This window comes from Folsomia candida, unplaced genomic scaffold, assembly GCF_002217175.1.
Source record: "Folsomia candida strain VU population unplaced genomic scaffold, ASM221717v1 Fcan01_Sc032, whole genome shotgun sequence".
Classification (NCBI taxonomy): domain Eukaryota; kingdom Metazoa; phylum Arthropoda; class Collembola; order Entomobryomorpha; family Isotomidae; genus Folsomia; species Folsomia candida.
Window position 1 is genome coordinate 1,466,523 of NW_019091224.1, and position 23,363 is coordinate 1,489,885.

Below are 23,363 nucleotides of genomic sequence, written 5' to 3' on the forward strand. Positions count from 1 at the left end.
TCCTCCCATTTTTCCTTATCTTGTAATATTATTAAGCTCCGCGTATTCCGATGTTATATATAGTTCCCATGTTATACCAAAAATTTCGTGGATACGGGACTTATAATGAAAATATCTACCAGATTTTCTTACTGATATACCATGTTATTAAGCTCCTCCCCTCTTCTTCCCTATCTTGTAACGTTACACTGTTCTAGAGAACACTATGCAAACCTTGTTTATTAGGTCGGACAAACATGATGATGGAGGTTGGTGAGCGAGTGAGGAGGGAGTCATTTCATCCAATCTTTCACTTTTGTTTGCTCTCAAACAAAAGATCCAGTTCCAGTCTGTCTTGTTTGGCTTGGCTTCATTCACTAATTGCTCCCATGCACCACTCAACCCCGACCAGCCACCAGGCCACAAATTTACGGGGAAAACCAAACCACGATAAAAATAAATAAATGCCAAGTTTCTCTGTCTGTATGTACAAAAGGCGTTAGGACATGGTTTTGACGAATTCGCGGGTGAATATCTCTGGCGGGGAGTTGAATTTTGAACTGATTTTTGGTCAGTTGTAAGATAATACTCTCAAAAAGATATATTTAAAATTTTAGGCCGATAGCTTTATAAATGCCCCCTCCAGTGCCCCCAGAGTTGGAAGGAGCCAAAAAAACACTTTCCAAACTGAATTACTCATATAGCATGATAACCTAAGAGGTCAGAGGTGAATGATTGTTAATATTACAACCCTAGATAATCATTGCATGTAATAATAAAAGAATCTACATGAATTACATAATGTTGGGCCTCCATCGTCGCTGATACTTTTTCATGAAAATTGATAAATTGGACCGTGCACAGGAAAATTGACCTGCTGACCTTGAACGCGGACCCACTCGGTCAAATGAAGATTGAGGGCAAAGCTCTAAGTGTCCCAAATAATATTAAATTAAACAGTGAAGATTTTGTGTAAACAGTTTTGGAGAACGACCCTAGCTAATCAGCTGTCGCGGAATCCTAAAAAACTCGTGAACTTATTTGGAAAATTAATGGTCAAATTTTTTAGAAAATAAATTTTACTAATCTTTTTGTGTCCCCCACTGCAGAACTATTTTATCTACAAGGTACAAGTGACAAAATAATAAAATTATTGCGTTTTGGTTAGTTAAATTATTTCTGAAGTTCGACATCGAAAACGACGGGAACTTTTCCAAAAATTTTATAAGGTCTGATGAAAACTCAGTCCGTGGGGTATAACCACTTATCAAAATTTTGTCAAAAATACTTCAAGTGCAATATACTATATGTACCTTGGATAAAAACCACGTTAGGGATTTTTAGCATCAAAGTCGTAAAATGTGGGGGCCTTAAAAGTGGAAGAGTTGCGTTAAAGAGCGCATTCCATTAAGACAAGTATGAAATTAGACTGCAAAACGGACTTAAAAGATACGCATAAGGCAAACGTGGTTTTATATAGTGAAAAGCATGCTAAGTCCCTTAAAAATAGTCGCAAAGACGATTTTTGCATCAGGACCTAAGAAAAAAATATTTAGTTCAACGCCATTTTATAAGAACACTGGTTTGGAAAACTAAAAAAGGACACCTCTCCAAATTTGACCTTGCCTCATTTCGCAGAGTACACAAAATCGGAAGCCAGATATGCTTACCTATAGTTTGAGACATGGGCTTTCACATAAAACAAGTTAGAAATCTCTACGACTAAAAACCATCCCGCAATTAAAGTATGAATTCGTCAAAACCATGTCCTAACGCCTTTTGTATGCCATGTTTTCCCACATTTAAATTAATGCAGGGATTTCCTTGAGGCGTGTAAACACACGTTGCGGGCAAGTTGACTTTGTCAGGGCTCGAGTTTATTAGTTAAATCGTGTTCGTTTCTGGGGAAAGATGTAAAGTCCAAGAATTTTGAATATTTTTTTCTGAAATTAGAGTTTTTTAATTTTACACTTTTTTTTATTGGATTATACACAGTTTTGAATTTTTTGTTAAATTTATGCTCGATGAAGAGTTATTTTGTTATATTCTTGAAAAATATAGTTATAGGAACAAGTTTTGAAATTTTTTAAGACTTTTTGTCCAATTTATGGCTGAATTCTACATTTTTTATGAGTTTCAAAATTTTTTGTGAAATTACAAATATTTTGTTCAACTTAATGCAATTTAAATTTTTATAAATGTTGACCTTTTAAAAGTACAACGTATATAAAGACGGACAAATTTAGAAATTTTAGTTGAAGCCTTTTTTTCAGATTTTAAGTGATTTTTTTGTTTCGATTTTCAGCACCTATTTGTTAAATTATTTTTTGTTCTTTATATTTTTCTACTCCTATGTAATTTAATTTTATGTTTGATTGTACTTTAAAGGCGTAATAATTATAACAAAAAGATGAAAATGTGGACAAGATTTTGACCAGAATTTAGCGTAAAACGTGTTCGAAAACTTGTTGTACAGGTTGCGGAGGATTCAAAGGGGGGAAAGCAGGGAGAAAGTTATCTGTTCCATTATTGGGGAAACTTTGGTTATATGTATTCATACGACGAGACGACGGGACCACTTTCACCCAACTTTCTCCAAATCTCGTCACCTAAATCTGCCAAACTTTCTACTACTTTCTCGCAGTTTGGCTTGATATAATAATAATCTCAGAGAGACAGAGGTAATAAAGTAGCCAAAAAGGGAAAATTCTTCATACTCCAATGACTCTAGATAATTTTGGTAATACATTATTACCAATGGCTCTTTCTGTACATTTAAGTAATTGAGAAGAGTTGGAACTAATGAGTACCACTGTGTGGTAATAAAGTCTGCGGGGGCTATTTAAATCTGATTAACTTGTGCGAATGGTTTTCGATGTGGTAATAAAATGATGGCCATAACTACATCTGGTATAGTTGATTTCTCCGTATTAAATTTGCTACCGGTTGGTATTAAAATTATCAACCTTAATACCCTGCTACTACCATAATGGTATTACTTATGAATACCATGTTAGTATTATTTTAATACAGGATTTTTGAGTGTACAACTCTACCAGATTATTAAAAGTATGCCCACAAACGGACGGACAGACGGACAAATCGATCTCTGTATAAAGTATCTCGGGTTGCTTGGCCTCTCTATACCTGTATTACCATACGGTAATACTTAAATATGAATCCTGTTTAGCATAATTTAAATACAAGATTTCTACAAGTGTTCAACAACCCTACCAGATCATTGATATAGTTTTTCCAAGTACAGACAGACGGACGGACAGACAACCCGATTTTCATAAAGTATCTCTAATATTCTACTTCCGAACAAATATTTCTTACAAGAATAACTTCTCATATTCCTCTCTCTCTCTGGCCGCAAGATAGCCTCAAAGTTTCTCCATTTACACAATTATTTCACAATTTTCGTCCGAATCCAATCCAATTAAAGGGCGGAGGAGAAAGGAGAGGAAAATTAAATTTTGTATGATCGATGCCGCCGACCGAATAAATATTGCAACTTCAAAAACTAAATACTTATCTCCACCCAAACAGCCTTCTGCTTTCCCACTTTGTTTACCATTTCTTCATCTTCATCTTCTGGGGAAAGTTACTTGCCAAAGAAATAAGTAAGATGGGAGGAAAAGTGTTATGTAAATTGTGCAGTTTCCTTCCAGGACACCCTTCTTTTTGGGCTAAATAAGTATGACATACACTGTTGCAGAGAGAGACTAAAGGAAAAGAGAGTAGGGAAATCGTATAGCTGGGCGGCAACAAGTTAGGTCGGAAAAGTTGTAAGTTATATACTGTTGAATTATTTGTGCGTGTCACCTCCTTTGCATAAATCTCACTATGCCCTAATTTCAGCGATACGACTTAACCTCTTAACGACGAAGTACACACATTTGTGTAGTAATTTTATTTTCCGTTGACGACGAAGTACACAAATGTGTGTACTGCCAAAATTTCCTTGACACCAAAGTTTCTTTAAAAAAAGAATATTTCTTCGGTATTTTGTGGAAAACTCGATGGTGAAAAGTGGATTAATTCCGACATTTTCCTTCTGAAATTTTGGAATTTTCCCTATACCGACCAATGTTAAAAAGTGGATTTTCGTGTTTTTCGTCCAAAAACTCAAAAATTGGAAACTGGTTGAAAATTTTAATTGGTTGCTAACAGGTATAATTATGCAATCAACATCGTACCGAAGGGAAATTTTATTTAAAACTCAGTAGTATGAAAGAGGTTAAAATGTGGAAATGAGGTGAATAATTCTATTATGCGTATGAAATTTTAAAGGTTAGAGATAACTACGGAGGTCTCCCAGCGTATGGTGTCGGATTATGACTAAATTATGGCCCATACATAGATTAAAAATTTGATTAGTATGAAAATTTTTGAAAGGGCACGAATTCCGAATTGGCACGTTTGGCCGAGATGTTTGGATTTAAAGAGGAGAAAATGGGTTTTAAAGTAGACGAATTTTACGTTTCGCAAATTTACTGCCTTCTTTTAAATTCCACGTGTACCTGGTAATTTGTATAAGTTATAATTTTATAAAAAAAATCTGATGGTAAAAATTGTCGAAAATGACGTTCCAATGCGACAAATTTGTAGAATTTGATTAAATTATTGTACCGACAAGTTTTTGAAAATTGTTAAAATAAATATGAAGACCTGTCTATTCAAATTATATAAAAATCTATAGTCCAAAAACCCATTGGCCTCATTTTCTACGCACACCTATGATTAATTTTGTCCGTTGATGGATATTTTTCCTGCCTGACGAGCAACGCAAATGATGGTGAGAATATGAATATTGATCCGAAATTGCATATTAGTTCAATTACGGAAGCAGCCTGAATCGTCTCCTTGACGGATGAAACAATCTGCCCAACGTAACTTTCACTCGAGAGAGAAAGTTCGTCCACCAAAGCGAGCAGGGTTTCGCGTGTATGTAAAAAGTGACCATTTGTAAGAATTAAAGTGGTTTCTTGCAGGTAAATATTCGAACATGCAAGAAATGCAAGGTGCAAGAATCTACTTTCTCCCGATTTACCCACTTTATACCGCACATGGGGCCTATTTCTTGCAGTTTCTTGCACCTCATGTTTTTTACGTGGCTTATTTTTAGTGCAAGAAATGTAGAAAACCTGCCAGAAAAGAAATACTGAATATCACAAAAATCACAAGTCTTGAATAAATCACAGGGGCTGTGAAAACACCTCGCATTTATTCCGTTTCCATGCTTCCCACACTCAAAATAAGGTAGTAATGAATCATTACCATGCGGCATGACTATGTGGCTCTACCACGTCGGTTACGATTTGTCGTAGAAATGGTAATAATAAGTTCAGGGAAATTCAAATTTAATACATAATGGTGTTCACTTGCTTAATATTTGGTAATGAATTTGAATTTCCCTGAAATTATTATTACCATTTCTACGACAAATCGTAACCGACGTGGCAGAGCCACATAGTCATTCCGCATGGTAATGATTCATTACTACCTTATTTTGAGTGTAGACACTTTCTCCCACCTCGCATTTATTCCGTTTCCATGCTTCCCAGTGCAAGAAATGTGGCAAAATCCCGCCAGCAAGGGAACCCTGCTTGTCCTCGGGAATAATGGAGATGAAGGATAAATTAGAAAGTTGTTTGGTCTCTGGTTGTAAAACGATCCGCTTTCTGCTCCCATTTCAGACGCGGCTTCCTTCTCCTCCTCGTCACAATGTTTATGTCAACAGTTGATAATTATTGTAATGGCTCCGACGTCGCCAACCATTACGCTCAAAAGGGCTGGACCAAATGGAATCCTGTTTCGTAGTGAAAGATCTCGGAGAAATTTCAGGTTACAGATTTTCCGAATGTCCAGTCTTTCTCGGGAGAAAGCAGGGGAAAGTAACCACTTGCAAGAAATATGTAACGGGAAGAAAGTGGTTTGAAAGCACTCGTAATTTGAATATGGGGCAAATCAGAGATGCAAAATCTATCAAATTTCTCCGCCTTTCGTTCTCTACGCACCCATCAAAGTATGCTTTCACCCGTTATTAATCGATTAATTGTAAAATATAAGTTACTCCAGAGAGATGGTACAAATTGCTTGTGAAAAGTATTGATTAATATTTGCAAATATTTGGGAAATGAGAGAAAGCACGTGTAACTTAAATGAATGCTGGGTAATTTTCTGATATAGACACTTAAAATAAGGTGGTAATGAATCATTACAATGCGGAATGACTATGTGTCTCTACCACATCGGTTACGATTTGTCGCATGAATAGTAATAATAAGTTCAGGGAAATTCAAATTTAATACTTAATGGTATTCACTCTTTTAATATTTGGTAATGAATTTGAATTTCCCTGAAATTATTATTACCATTCATGTGACAAATCGTAACCGATGTGGTAGAGACACATAGTCATTCCGCATTGTAATGATTCATTACCACCTTATTTTGAGTGGATAAGCACGGAATGAAGTGATAATTTTCTTGCAAAAAATTCATTAATATTTGCAAATATTTAGCAAATGAGAGAAAGCACGTGTATCTTAAATACGGGGCAAATTCGACATAAAAATGAAGAAATTCATCAACTTTCTTTTTCCACGCACCTATTCGAAGCATACCCTGGCTCCTTTCACCCATTAATCCATCCATCCATCCAAATATAAGCAGCACCCAATCACGTGACAAATTTCTCGTAGAAAACATATATTAACACTTTCAAATATTTAGATAATTCAGAGAAAGTGCCAAAGACTTAGTAAATGAGCGGAGAAAGCAGGTGTAATTCGAATGCGGGGCGAATTTGAGATAAAAATGAAGAAATTCATCAACTTTCTCCGTCTTTCTTTATCCAAGCAGCTATCGAAGCATACTCTGGCTGGCTCCTTTCACCCATTAATCCATCCATCCATCCAGATATAAGTAGCACCCGATGTTACCGACGAAGGGGAAAAGAGCCTCCAGCTCGAAACGAGAGAGGTTCGAGAAGAAGAAGAGAAGAAATGTCTCAAACGAAAGAAGGAGAAGATAAATCCATTAATTTTCTTCTCTCTTCTGCAACCAACCTGCTTTTTTCTCTTCTCTTTTAGGAGGAGAAAGTAGAAGAAAGTCAATCCAGTCCGATTCCTTCCCACGACCCGATTCAATTCAATTCAGCCATAACCCAGTCGCAAAGTAGAACATGCACCCAATTAGAAAGTGAAAACTCCACTTTCACTTTTTTTTCGGGGAGAGAGAGAGAGAAAGGGAGAAAGAAAGCAGCGGTGCCCGTGCGGGGTGGATGGCGGCAGATTTTTTGTGATGTTAGGTATGATGGGATGGGTGGTTCGTTTTTGGGGTAAAATGATTTTTTGGGGGGAGAAAATGGTTGTTTAGTGTGGAATAAAATCTGTAATTGGGCTTTTCTAACAATGCGATGGTGTGAAGTGTAACCCTCCGATTTGGCTGAAATTTTGAAATTAGGTGGTCCATGTCAATACAACTAACGTTTCTTCAGCCAGTTTGTGCGATGGTTGGAGTTACTCAAAATATTTGAGGTCAAAGTTGAAAAAACGGCTAACTTTTTTCAGGCGGAGTGAGAAAACTCCACTTCCATTCTCTTCCCCTCGCATTGATTTTAACTCCGAAAAATTATAGATTTCATCAATGTTAATTTAATTTATGATAGAAAAACATTAATTATTCATTGCACATGCGTCTTGGTCTTTGTTTTCAAATGAATTGGAAATCAGAATAACCAACGCTTTCGAAATGGAAAGTAAGTTTTTCCATGTTTATTTCCCGTTGATGAATTTATAAATTAATGTTTGTCTGAATTTTTAATACAAAGAAGTAAACAGCTCACTTATTAAATTATGAATTAAATTTCGCGAGTATAAGGCCTGTTAATTCCTATTTAAGCGGTAATAATAATGTTTTATTTTTGTTATTTTGCATCACTACTTATGCTTGTGTATGAAGGCGTATGTGTGAGTGAGAAACCTGAATAAAATCAATGCGAGGGGAAGAGAATGGAAGTGGAGTTTTCTCACTGCGCCTGAAAAAAGTCGGCCGTTTTTTCAACTTTGACCTCAAATATTTTGAGAAACTCCAACCATCGCACAAACTTGCTGAAGAAACGTAGGTTGTATTGACTTGGACCACCTAATTTCAAAATTTCAGCCAAATCGGAGGGTTACACTTCACACCATCGCATTGTAAGATAGAAGTTGATCTAAAACGTAGTGAAAAAAGAAATATCATAAAACTAACAGTGTTCCCATATAGTGAGTGTTACTTTCACGTTCAGAATGCATTTTATGGATGGGAAAAAGTGTTTTTTTTGCAGTGGAAAAAATGGGGAAATATAATTTTCGAGTAGCTTTTTGATAAGAGCTTTTAAATGAACGTGGAGGAAAAATATGAAAGAACGCTTTTTGCCATTTTCCAACCATTTTAATTAAAATGGGAAATGGACACTTTTTCACGTTTTTACTATACTATTTTGGGTGGAAAATCTGAAATTTGATTGTGATTAAAGCCGTTAGTTTATAGCGTATTGGGCGAAATAACATTTCCCTACCTTGCAACTATTTTAATGGTGGCAAAAATAGGAAATTTACAGTTTTTTTCTCATTTTTCCTACTTCATTTTGAGCAAGTGGTAAAAATGGGGTTACAAATACCCATGGAAGTGAGATTTTTACCAATTCTTACTCAAATCTATGATGAAATGACATCCTTGCTGCAAGGATCATATTCCGGTCTCACTTTCACCACGATAATTTTTTTGAATGCCAGGATTTTCTCCTTTTTGTGGACAAAAAACAATTTGTTGCCTATTGAACAACTTTGTCTTGAAAAAAAAACTTTAGAAAAAATAGCTCGAGGACATGATGGAATCAGTGTAAATAAATAGATGTTCTCCCCTTTCAGACGAGGAGCTGGGATGCATACATTTTTTTGAAATTGGAATAATTGCATGGCTCCATTTTTTTATTGGGTGAATGAATATCCAGACTTTTATCAATTCAAAGACGACTTTGTTATGCTAATTTATTGCGAAATATTGACTATTCTTTGTTACGTAAGGTTAAATTTCTTGGAAGACCGTGATTTTTCTGTAAAAGTTTGATTTTATGTGGGAAATCAAATGGTGCCAAAAATTTGGACAAAAATTAGGATGACTTAATTACCACATTTATTTATAGCACTTAATTTTAATTTTGCGAGGCAGATTTATGATTTGTTCAGAATTATATTATACACTGTCGAGAAAGTGGATTTCAGTGAAAGTTTGCAAATTTTGGACAAATTTTTGGAGTCGTGATTCTCCAGAATTTAACATAGCAACAGATTATGACTTTACATTGCATGGTATTGAGAACAAGTCGGAAATTTATCGTCTGTTAATTATGAACGAGTAAAAATTCTAAAAATTAGTTTTCTTTACCAGAAAATTAGCATATAAAAAAGAGCAAATTTTTATTGGACTGACCTTCGACGGATGGTGGCGTTATGGTCGACGTGTCCCCTTTGCGCGTGACTCTTAACACCCCGTCCAAACACTTGGTTATCGGCTCCCTGCAATTCCCGCAGATTCGACCTGAAAACCAACAACCACCAAGTTACCCCAAACCACCACACCCACTAAAATCCGCCCGTGGAAAAGTTGCACACGCCGCGCGCAGTAGTAGTGAAAGCAGGACAATAATCACACAGTTATCTAAATATGTACATTTATACAATTATGTAAATTATCCCTGCAGATATATATTTTCGTGTGGAATAAGACGAAAAGTGTTTATGAGAGGTGAAAATAACCACGTGTTCAAGGAAAATGTGAACTTTCCACAAATGAAATAACGGTATTAGGTGTGTAATAAAGAATTACGGGAAAAATATAAATTTCACAGATTACATTCTGGCGAGTGTATAGTCTTATTTGTAGAATTTTGAAGGTTTACAGAAAAATTGGTCCCAATTTCTGCCCTGATACGAAAAGAAATGTAAAGCTTGTGAAGAAGGAAAACTATAAAAATCGTGTATCGGAACAGTAAAAAATAAAATTTTAATGTAGTTGTTGTAGAAATTTGTAGGATCACAAACACAGAGAAAGACACAGATTAATTATGACACATATATTCTTAAAGTCAATTTTAGTCAAAGTCTTGACACTGTTTGACAGACTTAAATATGTGAGACGGTCTTTATCCACCGCGGGAATTTTGCAACCTCGGCTAGTCCAAAACCAGCCGAGATACAAACTTCCCGCCGTGGAGAAACTAGTTTATTTGCATTTTTAGTTAGAAGGTGTTTCTTTTTTTGGCGCGTAAAGTGAAAGCAGGTTGACTTTGTAAGCTGCACAAGTAGCCACACCACTGCGGGCTTATTTTATTATATTTTTAAGGAAGTCACTCCATTGAGACGAGACGAGAAAAAAACAGCAATTAGTGTGTAAAAAAAGTTTCCTGAAATCTCGTGAAAGCATGGATTGCTCAGCGCGTACTATGAATCATATAATAAAAGCTGGTCTCTAATAGTTTAAGTAAAAGTTTACTTTACTTTGTCCTAATTTCCCTAAAAGCGCGTGATTTTGGTGAAAGCGCAGGAGTATTATGTAAGATTGTTAAATAAAAACTTGGAACGAATTTGTACAATGACATATTTAAAACTAAACTATTTTTCAGATTTTACGCAAAACTAAAAATATTTAGAAAGTAGATTTTACAATAAGTTTCTATAAAAAGAATCATATTTTATTATTATTTACATTTCAGTAGATAAAAGAGATGCAAATTTTGACGGGACTTTCACTTTCACCTGATGATATTGTGCCGCGTTACGGACATACTTTTAACAGTGGCGCCTAAAATGTACCCACAAGGTTTCCCGCCATGTGTCACTTTACCCCAAGAAACGAAACCAACATGAAGCTTAGAAATAAGCTCTTTACTTTGAAAAACACCAGGTTTTTACAGATAATCTTAGAGGATTATTTATTTTTATTTTCTGCTCAGGGTAAAATGAGACACCGCGGGAAACCAGATATCCAAATTTGACTACCCCACACTACACACGTGACATTATTTAAATCTACAAAGATAGAGAGACGACGAAAGACAGAAGAGAAGAGACGAAGACAGAAGAGAAAGTAAGAAGAAGAAGAAGAATAAAAAGTAACTTTCACTTTTCCACTTTTTCCTCATGCATCAAACTCACAGATGAATCTACATACGTGTCGTGTCGAGTATATTTTCCGCCAAACTATTCTCATTCCACCCCGTCATCGTCGTCGTTCCCGCCATCGGCGTCGACGAAGACGTGGCCGTCTCAGAAAACCCCGTGTACCGATCTGGCGCCGAATTTGTATGCTTTCTAGCAAAAAATTCCCGCCTTTTGTCCGCATTTCGCATCGCGACTAGGATTCTGGAATCCTTCTCTTGTTCCGGGAGTGTATTAGCTTTTCGAAAAAATGGCGGGGAAGCGTCCCCGAAAACGGTGGTGGCGGGACCTTTTAAAATTTTGGATTTCGCGGGTAAAATTTTACTTTGTTGTTGTTTTTTTTGCGCGACTAAAACGCAGGTCGCGTCGGCTTCGCATTTTTCGCAAATCCAATTTTGGTGATCGAGACTGTTCCGCATTTGAAAAAGGTCGAGGCGGGAGGGCGGTTGGGTGGTACGTTTGGCGGGAAGGGGGCTGGAAGTTTTTGAATTTTGGCCCAAAGGGATGAATGGTTCCCAGGATTTTGAAAAGTCTGAAAAGGATTTTGAACGTTCCCGCAGTCCGGGAAAGCCATCTTCTGAAAGGGACGAGGATAAGAAAGGGTTTATCGGGGTGGATGCGGACGCTTCGAGATGCGCGGGCTGTTCTTTGGTTGGCGCGAGCTGGATGGGAAATATGAGAGCGGAATTAAGTTTCTCGAAAGTTTAAATGTTTTTTGGGGGGTTTGGAAAAAGAGAGAGAAAGTGCGGGAGGAGCTTGATATCCTTTAAATTTGGCGGGAAATTTAGAAAGAAGAAGTTTAGTAAATTTTCTTAGTTTTATATCTTAAAAAATTATCGCGTTAAATTTAAAACCGAGCAAATTTACTGAGTTTTCCTGATTTTGCTTCTTTACAAAAATATTTTTAAACGGAAATTTAAACCGAAGTTTAAATTGGAATTTAAATGAAAATCTTAATTTTTTTGAATTTTTTTTTTTTGAATTTTTCTCATTTTCTTCCATATTTGAAAAAATACCCGGTTAGATTTAAAAGGAATAAATTTAATAAATTTTCCTAGTTTTCCTCTATTTTTAAAGATAATTAGCCCGATAACTTTATAAAGGAATAACTTAAGTACATTTACCTTTAAAAAAAGTTTTCTTGCTAAATTCCAAATTGAACAAAGTTAGTAAATTTTCTCCCTTTAAGAAACTGCTCCTCCCAAAAAATTCATTATTTAATTTAAACCGGAACAAATTTATTTAATAATCGGTTTAAAATTCGTAAAATTATTCGACTAAAAAGAGTAAAATTCTATTCATTTTTTTTTTTGGATGCAACGTGTTGCGTGTGGATTTCATTTGCGAGGCGGTCGGTGGTGTCACGGGTGAAAGTGACTTTCTCTCTGGGCCAACTTAGTATTCAACAAATTCAATTATTCATCTCCTCCTCGCTCCTCTCGCTCCTCATCCTTTATTCATACGCTTTCTCTCTCTCTCTCTCTAATCCCACTTTACCCCGGGTACTCAGATCCCCCGGTTTACCCCCTTTTTCGGACGGGTTACGAAGAAAGAAGGGTTTAACCATTTTGTTCAGGGTTTTATTGGTGTTTTAGGTTTGGTTAAATTTGATGAGATAAAGAATTTTCTGAGATTTACATATGAAAACATGGCAAAAATCCGACGCAAACGTATGTAGCACCACGTTATTAATAACCCAATAGCACATGGTAAAATAAAATTTCCAAAAATTTCAGGTAAATCCTACTATAAACATAATAAAACCCATTGAAAACACAACAAAAACCTTGTTCATTCAAAAGAAAACCCAATAAAACCCAATAAAACTAAGGGAAAAAGTGCAATAAAACCCACTCTGAATGCAATAAACCCATTTAAAATACTAACAAAAACCTTTGCAAAAACATAAGAAATCCAGTAAAAAGTCTAATAAAACCACTATAAAATCACAATGAATCCACCAAAAACACCAGTAAAATCCTTGCAAAAACACAAGAAAACCCAGTTCAAACTCAAAAACGTCGAATAAAATCCGACATATTTACCTTTTTTATATAGAAAACCCTTCCTTTTTCCTAACCCTGTATGGCCAAAAGAAATCCTGCACACTCACCCTAGGGGCATCCCTTCTAAAACAAGGGCGATGCTTTCTCCTGACCCCGCCGGCCAGGACGGGGGGCGGCATCATGGTGGGTTTCCTCCGGAGGGGACCACTCCCCCCGGCGGCAGAACAGCACCTTCCCCCCTCCGCCGAAGAACAGGAAGGGCCCCCTCCTCCCTCCAACAAGTCCTCGCCGCTACTCGAATGGACCGCGGTCGCGGTGCCGGTGCGCGTGGTGAAGATGGCGAGGGGCGAAATGGCGTGGGGCAAGAGGTACAAATGTTTGGGCGGGGTGCCAATCGTGGGCGAGGGGAGTTCCAAAATGCACCCCGCGCTGTCCGACCCCCACGTCGCGGAGAGTGATTTTCTCGTCTGCGCAAACTTCTCCCGGCGCGCCTTGGCCCGCGCGGAGGACAGGGAAAAGAGGGAATATTGGCGCGAAGTCATTTTAGTCTTCTTGAGATGAGGAGGAGGGAAGGTAAATATTTAAATTTTCGGAGCACACATTTTTGTTAAAAAATGGACAAAATGGACACACGGACACGTAAAAGTTTCGATGCAACACGTGGTATCTAGTCTACCATATCAATAAATACGTTTGTAACGATAAGGTAAATATAAAAACAGTCACGGATTCATTGTCACAGGCACTTTTTTCGAACGTTTTACTTACACCGTAATGATAAGAGATTAACTACGACAAGTAATTTGGTAAATTGGTAAAGAAATAAATTTGGAAATAAATTGGTAACAAGGCGACATTTAGGTAAGAAGGAGGACCCGGTAAAAAATGGTGGCGACGTGAAAGGAGAAAATATGTCATGTGGATGTCGCCACGTGGTCGTAATATGAAAAAGTTACCACGTGGTTATAAAATTAGGAAGAAATATTATGACCACGTGGGTGATAAGCACATGGTGATAATTTGTATTACTTAATGTTACGACCACGTGGTGGTCAGCACGTGGCGATATTTTTCTCTGTGCGATCATCCCATTTTTTACGGTGTACTCAACACAAGCTTTCTTCTTGCAAAAGGTGTCGGCATGATGCACACAGCGCGCGTGGTGAGGACAACATCGAGGTGAAAGTCATTATGTGCTATCTCATTTCTTGGAGTTATTTCTACAAAAATGGTGAGATAGCACATAATGCGATGAGCAAGGACAACATATAAGGGCACAAACTTCAAAACAAGCTCGGAACTAGCAACATCGAAGTGAACGTATATTAGGTGCTATCTAATTTCTTAGTGGTTGTATTTATTTCGTAAAAAAATGAGATAGTACATAATGCCAGCACAAAGGACAATATGTAACAGCACAAGTTTCAAAATAAGCCATAATAACATCGAAGTAAAAGTGCATTAGGTGCTATCTCATTTTTTGCAGTTATTTTTAACGGAAAGGGTGAGATAGCACATAATGGCAGCAGTCGCATGTAAAAGCCCGCCTTTGAAAGTAAGCTTAGAACTCGTGCGACAACAAGGATTAGGGAAAGACGGGCTTTTTAAGCAAGCAAGCAAGTCTATGTAGTTAATCCTTTCATAAAATTTGTCATGAAAATCCATGGACTCCATGAAACTGTCCAATTGCACGTGACATGTGGCGATGGATGATAAATTAGTGCCAAAGTGAAAGTAAGTAACTCTGAAAAGACATGAACTGTTTCCCTTCGCAACCACAACTCGGGCTTCTGTGCGGCCACGTAAATTGGTCCCACGAGACTTAGCTGCCACCTCTTTTCTCACTACTCTCGAAAGTCGGGTAGGGTTTAAACTGTGAAAATTGCAGGGTGTGATTTTTGTGATTTTCATACCCTGTGATTTATTCGAGAATTTTGATTTCTGTGATTTATGATATTGTTTGGGAGAAAGTGAACTTACTTTTTTTAATTGTAGGAAAAAACTACCTTACAGTGGTTGATTTCTTGCGGGTGTGCCATAATTGTTGCAGGGAAAAACAAGAAATGCAAGAAATGGGAGGTGCAAGAAACTGTGAGAAATGTGCGCCATCTAATCGCGTGCCGTATGAAGTATTTACAGCCAAGTTTCTTGCACCATGCATTTCTCCCAGGTCAAGATATTTACCTGCAAGAAACCACTTTCTCCCATTTCTTGCGATTTTTTCCTTAAACCGGAAACACTGCAGACTTGAGGTTAGGATTCAGTACGAAATTCTAAGCATTTTTATATTCAATTTTCCGGAGAAAGTTGTATTTTGAATTGTATTTTTGTATGTGAAAGATGAAAATTGATCAAAACAGGGCGAGTCGGGTATGAAAATGGTAAAATTATGGCATAATTCGAATATTAAGCTTGACTTAATATAGAGAGAAGGATGCCCCTTTTTGCCTCATAGAAATCATTCAAATATTTCGAATAAAATGAAATTGTGCTGTTATCATAAAAACTGGAATTTGATTTTGCAAACGTTATGAACCTTGCTAACGTGAAGGATGGGATTTTATAATTTTGGGGGGAATTTTGACCCTAATTTATTTCTGACTTGGCCACGTGCTAAAATCACATGTTTTACTGAAATCACATAAAATTACACTGTGGTTTTCAAAACCCTGCTTTCGAACTACAATTATTCCCACCTCGCTCGTACACGTACGCCCCCCCCCACAAGCTTGACTTTGGGGGGGAGGGAGGGGGAATTATAACAATAAAGTTAAACTATAATCATCCCTCTATGGGAAAACTTTTCTCGAGAAAACTTCGACTTTCACTACTCACCGACTTTCACTACTCACGACTTTGCACAAATGGAAAGTCAGGGACCGCGGAGAAAGGTGGAAATATTTGAAATTTCCTCACTTTGAGATCCCTCATTAAACCTGACAATATTGAAAAAGCGAATGAATTGGAATTTGAAAGATAAGGCTTGCAATTAAAAAATATCTTTGTATGAAAAATGCAAATCTGGCATTAAGAAACTTTTATATTTATTTTTTTTGTAGTAAATATAATCAAATAATTTCTAAAATTTCTAATAATTTGAAAATGTGTGCAGTGCATCACAAAATTGACAAGGAGAAAAAGAATTATCAAAATATTTTCGAAGGACAAAATATTTGCACAAAAAGTACCTATTTTACTACTTTAAAACGATCCAGAATTTAAAAATGGCACTTTTAGAAAAAAACTTTTTTAAAAACAAGAAATTTTATTAAATATGAAGCACACGACTTTAATCAAAAACCCCAAAATATAATGGTCCCCTAACTTCCGATTGGATTGCGCGGTTAAAATCACGCGTCCCGGAGCAAACTTTGAAATCCGCACGCAGCGTGACTTACACATATTTATTAGTTTCCAGGCTTTGATTTTGAACAAAGGATGGAAAATATTAGTTATCTCTCTCCTTCCCTTTCTCTTCTCTCCGGCCAAGTATTACTTTTCATAGGAGCGTGTCCAGTGGCCGCGTAAGTTGGGGGGGCACGGGGGACATTCGAATTGCGAGATAGTAGAAGCTTGTCAACATGGGAAAGATGGGATTTGTCTGAATTTCTGGGGGGCATTGTCCCCCGACGTCCCCACGGCTTCCGCGGCCACTGAGCGGCCACTGATCTGATCTAGTCTAGCGCTGCTGCTGCGTGGCCATCTCCAGCTCGTCCGTGAGGGAGACGAAGACGATATTAATTAACTGCGCATCCATTGAATTTGTTGAGCTGAAGACAAAGTCAGAAATCGTCCAAGGACAAAGCAGCCAACAATATGAGAACAATTCACTCAAGAAATATGAAACCCCCACAAATATGAAAACCACCTAAATTGGATGGCATCCTTATTCTGAGAGAGAGGGAAAGTGGGTAGAAATCAGGATTATGTATGAGAGATTTTGGGGAAAATCAGTTTTATCTATGCACCTGTGAAATTGAGAGATTTTGGTAAAAGTAAGTCTTACGTGTGCAAAAAATTGCAGATTATTGTGGAAAAAAGGATTGGAATCGATTTTATTATTGAGGTAAAAATTTTTGCAAACATTTTTGCGAAATTTGTTAATACTAGAGATTTTTAAATTTTAAAAGTACAAATACTTTGCAAAATTTGCGAAAAAAACGTCAAACTACAAAGTTTTGTGCATTTTTTTCTGTCAGAAATTATGACAAATAAATTTTTTATTTATTTTAAAACTACAAAAATCGTTATTTTTCCCGTCTAAAAATATATTTATATGCATTTTTAAATTCATTTTTGATATTTCGCCTTGTGAGAAAATTTGTACTGTAAATATTTGTAATTTTTGGAGAAAAGTACAAAGCAAAATTTCCGCTTGCTGATCATCTAGCACTCTTTTTGCAACGTAAAAAAATACGCACTTGTGCCAATTCTGGGGAGGGGGTCAAGTAGATTTTTTGGAAGGAGAAAACGTGTGTACACAGGAGTGCGGTTTGAGAGGAGAAAGTGGAAAATGTGTCTACAAGTCGTAATCATTTTATCCCTACGGCCAACAAACGGGGAAAAGGAGAACAATGCCATAATCGCCATACTCTTGCTTTCACCCACTGTCCAGCCAATTTCGCCTCGCTACTTTCTCCCAAGCGCCGCGGTGCCAAAGCGCCCTCATATTCGCTGCTTTCACTCATAATCTCTCAACTTTCTCCGAAGAGCCCGGGTAGCAAAGCGCATCCAATAATTGGTACTGTTGCTGCTTTCACTTTATCCCAAGCGCCGCGGAGGCGAGTGACCTACTCCTTTCACTCAGCACTTTTTCCTACGCGCCGCGCTCTTGTAAAGCGCCCCTATCTATAAAGCAGGAGATTAATGCCCTCGATAAGAAAACGACACTATTGAACTAATATGGGTCTAAATTAAATTTTCAGACAAATTTCAGAAACGGCCCAGTCTCCACAGGTTTCACCCTGTACGTTTTTCTGGGGCAACTTTATTTTTACGCACTTAGAATCATAACAGGAAAATTTTTCTAACACATTTGTGTCTCCAGAGTGTAAAATTGTTTAATTAAAAACAATAAAATTTCTAAAACAAATTGCTGTCGGAACGAGCCTATGGTTAGTATTTTAAAATTAGACCTTTTTTAGTATAAGAAACGTATGAAAAAGCGTATAATTTTCTCTAGAGTGTAAAATTGTTTAATTAAGAACAATAAAATTTCTAACAAAATTTGCTATCGGAACGAGCCTATTATATAATTAGACCCTTTTTTACGTACAAAAAAACCAATAATTTTAATGGACAGACCATAACGTCCCCATCGGATTGTGCGGTGCCTGAACGTAAGGAGAACCTCGTCAGCGAGTGGATGGAGCGGAGGAGAAGAACCTACTTATTCGAGGGAGCAGAATCCCATTGTGCACATTCCACACAAAGGACCAGGACTCCACACGAAATGAAATGAAGCAAATTTCAATTCCTTGCTTCACCAAAAGTGAAGCAAAAGTGAGCAACAAAATCCCTGCATAACGCACACCCGCGCTCATGTCATCATAACCACCACGCCGCTTGCTTTCACCAGCCTCTCCCCCTTTGTGGCCTGCAGAATGGGTTAAAAATAAATATGGACCGAAATAGCCTCCTGTTTTGGCAGGGAACTAATTAAAAAATAGATTTAGATGATTGTTACAGATGGAAAATGGTAAAATTTGCGAATGAAAGGGGGATTGTTTCGGGGAGAAAATTGGAAAATGGGGGAAAATGTTAGACTTTTGTAAAAAAAAATGTGAATTTTGCGGTGTGAAATTCAAATTAAAATTGTATTAATTTTTTTAAACCAATTTTGCAGTGAAAGCGAATTTTGTTTTCTAGCGAGAAAATATGAAGAATTTATTTTCTTACGAATTGAGTTGTTTTTTAGAGTGAAAATTTGCGAAAAAATTAGCCATAGTTTGGGGAGAAAATTGAAAAACGAGGGTCGAATAATATAAATTTTTATAGAAATTTTGGCAATTTTGCGATATTTTAAACACGTGAAAATTCTGTTCCCAGAATTCCAGTGAAAGTTTTAGTTAGAAAATGAACTAAAACAGATTTTTAGGTTTATTAACCTTTAAAGCAGAAAAACAAGTATAAATTCCGAATAATTAAAATTTACCGTAAAATTTCTATAGTAACCAATTAAACAGCTTTCCCATTGTAGGGAGAGGAGAATGGGTTAACAATAAATAAAGACCAAAATAACATAATGTTTTGGTTGGAAGCTAATTAAAAAACCATATTTAGACTATTGTTTTAGGCTCAAAATGTCAAAATTTGTGAATAAAAGGGTAGAGAATTGGAAAACGGGGGGCAAATTGTTGTCATGGACTTTTTATCTAATTTTGGCCATATTTTGCATCAAAATTATGAATACTTTCATTGAGATTCTCAATTTGAGAATGTCCAAAAATAGGAAAAACGATGCAATATATTTATAAATTATCGAAACAACATTAAAATTCTGTCCCCTAAAATCAGGTGATAGCTAAAAAACAAACCAATTTTATATAATAAAACCTTTCTTAATTTTAATCGGGAAAGAAAGTCGGAAAATAAATGTAAAAAAAACAATACAAAATTCTGAAAATTTAAAAAATCTACCTCAAAATTTTCTAAGTTATCATTACTTTCACTCTAAAATAATTACATAGCTTTATCTAGTTAGCTAGCTACGATTTCCGTAAAGAAAAAGAGAAAGTTTTATATGGTGGCCAGCCAAAATCTCTTCCAAAACCACAACTATTTCTACAAAATCTCTGGTCTAAAGTGCTTTTTGTACAGGTTTTTTGTTTCGTAGAAGAAAGTTGATGCTGAAAACTTTTACATCAACCTAATAAATAGGTTCAGAAAACAAGAACAAATTCCGAAAAATTGCAAAAATTCTCAATTAATCTACCTTAAAATTTAAAATGTGCTCATCACTTTCACCCTAAAATAATTACGCATATTCATTTAATTAACCATCAATAATTCTGTGGGGAAAAAGAGAAAGTTTTATTTAGTGGAAAACCAAAATTTCTTCCATTAAAACCACAACAATTTCTATGGAATTGTTGTGTTAAGTGATTTTTCCACATGTTTTTCAGTTACGTGGAAAAAAATAGTTGCTGAAAACTTTCACAGCGTGGCAAATAAATGCAAAAACTAAGGTTAAATTGGGAAAATTAAAAAAATACGAAGTGAGTCCTGAAAACTTTCCCAGTTTTCACGTAAAAAACACATAAATGCAGAAAAACAAGAATAAATTTCCTACAAATTCGAATGATTCCACAAAAAATTAAAAATCCAAGCCTATCAACCTCAAAATTCCCAAAATAAGCATCACCTTCACCCTAAAAAAATTACCTCCATTGATTTAATTAACTCCCAATAATTACGTTGAGAAAAGTAGAAAGTTTTGTTTGGATCTCTAACCAAAATTTGTTCCCGGAAGAAAACCACAACTATTTCTCCAAAATTTCTAAAGTGCTTTCTCCACAGGTTCTTTTTTCCAGAAAAAACGAACTGGCTCCTGAAAACTTTCACGTAACACATAACGTCCGAGGACATTTTTTGAGGAAAGAGAGAAAGAGTGAAAAAAAACAATCGGGCGGTGGCGGTGGTGTTTTAGGCTTTGGGGAAAACAATGGGGCAAAAATACCACGGGAGAAGCAACAAGGAGCCGACGGAGAATACATAACCTACTTAAATACCAACGAGATGGAAGTAGTTTTGTTTTATTTTAAGCTCTTTTATTCCCCGGAGAGTGAGTGAGACAGAGAGAAAGTAGGAGAGCGGATCAACCTTGAAAAAAAAGTGGTGGGGAAAGTAGAGAAAATATTTTTCTACTTCTTTCTTTTTTCCTACTCTACTTACTTACTTGCTTTCTCTCTACTTTCTCCTTCTTTTTTAGTGGGATGGCAAGACACACATTTATGTAATAGGTACGTACACTCAAGTAGGTGAGGAAGCAGTGGTAACAAAATTATTACCGGGGAGGAAATTTTTATGGGAATGATTTGAGGTGAGAGAAAGCAAGATTTTGAGGATTACTTTAGTCATTTTAAGTAAAAAATTGATAAAGTCGTGAATTGTTATCTAATTATAATAATTCTTCGGTAACAGTTTTATTACTAGACTGGCTAACTAGCAAATAGAAGTAAGCCGTGGTAATAAAATTATTACTGAGGAAGGAATAACGATTTATTTGGCACGATTTGAAGTGAAAGAAAGCAAAATTGTCTGGGATAAGTTAATAGCTAAATTTTTTTAATTGATAAGGATTTTTATTTTAGTCAGTATTTCGTTACCAAAATATAGTTACTTTTCGGTAACAATTTTGTTACCAGGTTATGCAACTACGCACACTTTTTACGGGTATAATAATCGTTTCAAATATCAAAAGCGGTGCAGAGAAAGCGATACAAATTCATTTCTCAGAAAAAAAATAAATGCTTTCACTTTTTAATTTTACGGGTAAAATTGTCACTTTGGAATTTACAATTGTACCGAAAATTTGATTTGGTAACTATGGTAAATTTTGGTGAACTGTGACCATCTTGGGATGGTAACAAGATTTTGGGGAATAATTAAATAATTTGGGAACTGTAATAAATTTTGGTAACATTTTTGGTAAAAAATCTGTCTACCGGGAACGGTAGCAAAAATTTTATTTAAAATTTACCAAAATATTGTTACCATTCTTTCCCCAATTATTTCCCCTTTGTAAAAAAGCATTTACTTTTTCGCATTCTTCTTCAAGACAAGCAACAACAGACACACATCATTTCCAAAATTTGCAAAAAGTATGCCAAAATATTTGCAACTTACCTCTTTCTTAAGCTTTCTACTTGTTGTTGTTCTTCTCCTGGTAACTCGACCGGTAAGATTTTGACCAGACCGGATCTGATTTGTTGGTGAGACTCGAGTGAAGAAATTACGACCGAAAAATCTGGATCTTTCACCACAAAGAGAGCCAGCTTTCACCAAAACTTTCTCCTCCTTCGGAACGAAAGTCTTCTCAAATTACCCCCGGATTTGAGTCACTCGACTTTTGGTATGTAGTAAATCTCTGGTGAATTTGATGTAAGATATGAATTTGCAAAAAGTATCAGGTTTTTTTTGCACAATTTGCAAAATTAAGAGAAACAGTAGATAACTAACTGTCCCTGATATTAATTAATTTGCGAAACTATCAGATTTTTTTGACAATTTGTATGCAAACTAAGCAACAGTTGATCTCTGTCCCTGGAATGAATTAATTTGCAAAGCTAGCTGATTTTTTGCACAATTTGCAAACTAAGAGGAAGAATAGATCTCTGTCTCTGGAATGAATTAATTCGCGAAACTATCAAATTTTTTGCACAATTTGCAACCTAATAGCACCAGTTGATCTATATTGGGCAACTTTCGTTAATATTTAGCCTATTTCTTCCTATATTGTACAGAATTTACTATTTTTAACTCGCATTAAAATTTAATATGCTAATTTTTGAAATTTTTTTTCAAGAAAAAGTTTGTTATAAAGATTACAATTTTGTTTTGTATGCTAATTTTTTGAATAGAATGTTTGTTATAAAGTGTATCTTTTTGTAAACTCTGTTTGTCTCAAATTACCCCGTTTTTTTTACTAAATTTTACACTGTGTCTAACTTTGTCTAAAATAAGCATAAACGTTCCCCTCCGGTGTATCACGACGACCACACCTAAAAAATGAGTAAAAAATAAAATGTGAGATTTTGAAAATAGAATTAGAGATAAATTTCCGAAAAAATGTGCCGCTACCTAATTCGCGGTGAAAATGAAAATTTTGTGAAAATTGTGAAAATATGTGGAATTTTAAAATTTGTTAATTTTGATAAAAAGTGGATTGATTTTTTTGAAATGATGAAGAGAAAGTGAGAGAAAGTGGAGAGAGAAAGGTCTGGCCGGTAGGAAGGTACACGTCGTACTGGGGAGATTTTGGGGCGAGACTGGGATTTTGGGGCAGAAGAGGAGAGGCAGGCGAGGCGAGGACGAGACGAGGACAAGAGGAGGCGATGGGGAGAGAGAAACCTGGAGAAAGTGGAGACCACTTTCTCTCCTGGAAAAGGTGAGTTGCTTTCACTAGAAAGGTTGGAGAAAGGTGGAAACGAGTCGGGAGGAAGAG

The 23,363-nt window shown here is 36.2% G+C and overlaps 1 protein-coding gene across 1 annotated transcript in view; it reads right to left on the reverse strand.

Annotated features, from left to right (window-relative positions):
- LOC110860427 overlaps positions 1-23,042 on the reverse strand; it is a 75,671-nt gene extending 52,629 nt beyond the window's left edge. The window contains exons 1-3 of the mRNA XM_035860384.1: positions 23,000-23,042; positions 22,046-22,920; positions 9,466-9,573 (exon numbers count right to left, since the gene is read on the reverse strand). The gene's annotated coding sequence lies outside the window, so the exon portion shown is untranslated. The remainder of the gene's footprint in view (positions 1-9,465; positions 9,574-22,045; positions 22,921-22,999) is intronic.
- Between the last annotated feature and the right edge of the window lie 321 nt (positions 23,043-23,363).